Consider the following 2500-nt stretch of genomic DNA (forward strand, 5'->3'; position numbering starts at 1 on the left):
GCGACAGGTTGCCTCGAGCACCATCGGCACACTATCGGCCCTGGTGCGGGCGGTTGCCTCGACCACCATCGGCACACACTGGGCCCTGGTGCGGGCGGTTGCCTCGAGCACCATCGGCACACGCTGGGCCCTGGTGGGTTTAGGCACATCTTCGAATTTCTGCCGTGCCAATGCCATTTTTATGGCTTGTAAATTCATACAATGGTCCCCTAAGCCTTCACGTGAAGTTTCGTTGGAAGATGACTCGTTTTCTATTTTTCACGATTTTCGAAACTTTTTGCGGTTCGGGATTTTTTAAAATTTTTTTATAAGGATTTTTGGCCCCAAATTTTGTAGGCATGATCCTTCTATTTTTGTTGGCATGCACAAAAAAATTCAGCTAAAAACTCGAAGTGGAGAAGATTTTGTGACCGTTTGAAAAAAGTGTCCCCATTTCAGACACTTTAACGGCTACTGGTAGCAAACCTGTAAAATCTCAAATGCTCTTTAAGGGGGTGTGAATTCTCAGAGGTTTGATGAGGGATAGGGGGCCAACACAAGGCCAAGTACCAGCACCCATCGCACATCATGTGCGCACACCCCCCCGGCCCCCCTCCCAATCGCCGGAACCCCAATGCCGCCGGTCAGGTTCTCCGGCGGTACTCCGGCGATGCTCCGGCGATGCTCCGGCGATGCTGTCCCGAGTGAAAAAAATGCGGCACCAGCACATGCTGGAGCCAAGCATGGGCACCGTGGCTCAAAATCGAACTTCGGCCAAGGCCTCGACCATCAATGGCACATGATGACGCATGGTGATGGCACATGCATCGACCATCATCGGCATAGGCTGCCCTTCGGTACGGGCACTTGCCTCGACCGCCATCGGCACAAGCTGGGCCCTGGTGTGGGTTGTTGCCTCGATCACAATCGGCACATGCTGAGCCTTGGTGCGGGCGGTTGCCTCGAGCACCATCGGCAGACCCTGGGCCCTGGTGCGGCCGGTTGCCCCGATAACCATCGGCACACGCTGGGCCCTGGGGCGGGCGCTTGCCCCCAGCACCATCGGCACACGCTGGGCCCTGGTGCGGGCGGTTCCCTCGACCACCATCGGCACACGTTGGGCCCTGGTCCGGGCGGTTGCCCCCAGCACCATCGGCACACGCTGGGCCCTGGTGCGGGCGCTTGCCCCCAGCACCATCGGCACACGCTGGGCCCTGGTGCGGGCGGTTGCCCCCAGCACCATCGGCACACGCAGGGCCCTGGTGCGGGCGGTTGCCCCGAACACCATCGGCACAAGCCGGCCCTTGGTGCGGGCTCCTGGCTCGACCACCATCGGCACACACTGGGCCCTGGTGCAGGCGGTTGCCTCGAACACCATCGGCACACGCCGGCCCTTGGTGCGGCCGGTTGCCTCGACCACCATCGGCACACGCTCGGCCTTGGTGAGGGCGCTTGCCTCGACCACCATCGGCACACGCTGGGCCCTGGTGCGGGCGCTTGCCTCGACCACCATCGGCACACGCTCGGCCTTGGTGCGGGCGCTTGCCTCGACCACCATCGGCACACGCTGGGCCCTGGTGCGGGCGGTTGCCTCGACCACCATCGGCACACGCTCGGGGTGGTGAGGGCGCTTGCCTCGACCACCATCGGCACACGCTGGGCCCTGGGGCGGGCGCTTGCCCCCAGCACCATCGGCACACGCTGGGCCCTGGTGCGGGCGGTTCCCTCAGCCACCATCGGCACACGTTGGGCCCTGGTGCGGGCGGTTGCCCCCAGCTCCATCGGCACACGCAGGGCCCTGGTGCTGGCGGTTGCCCCGAACACCATCGGCACAAGCCGGCCCTTGGTGCGGGCTCCTGGCTCGACCACCATCGGCACACGCTGGGCCCTGGTGCGGGCGGTTGCCTCGACCACCATCGGCACACGCTGGGCCCTGGTGCGGACGGTTGCCTCGAGCACCATGGGCACACGCTGGCCCTTGGTGCGGGCTCTTGCCTCGACCACCATCAGCAGAAGATGGCCCCTACGTCGAACACCATCGATACATGCCGGGCCTTGGTGTGGGCACATGCCTCGAGCTGGTGCGGGCGGTTGCCTCGACCACCATCGGCTCGCGTTGGCCCTTGTTGCGGGCACATGCCTCGACCACCATCGGCACCTGCGCACCCTCGGTGTGGGATTTGCTTGTTTGGAAAAAGTGTCCCCGTTTCAGACATTTTAACGTCTACTGGTAGCATATCTGTAAAATCTCTAATGCTCTTTAGGGGGTGGTGGTCCGGCACCCCCTCTCCCCCCCCCACGGGGGGAGTAGGTGTGCGCGATGGGCCTCCCATTGCGTGCACCCCGGCCAACGTCCCTCGAACGAAATACAGGGCGTGCATGCCTTCCGGCGATTTTTGTCCGGCGACTGGTTGCTCCGGTGACCGGCAGGCGCCCATGGCCTCGATCGGTTGGCTTGCATGCAAAAAAAGGGAGCCGAGCTCCAGCCCGTGCACGCGGCGGATGCTGCCCTAGACCCCAG

This window comes from Durio zibethinus, unplaced genomic scaffold, assembly GCF_047325235.1.
Source record: "Durio zibethinus cultivar Kanyao isolate XHJ-2024 unplaced genomic scaffold, ASM4732523v1 HiC_scaffold_3, whole genome shotgun sequence".
Taxonomy (NCBI): Eukaryota; Viridiplantae; Streptophyta; class Magnoliopsida; order Malvales; family Malvaceae; genus Durio; species Durio zibethinus.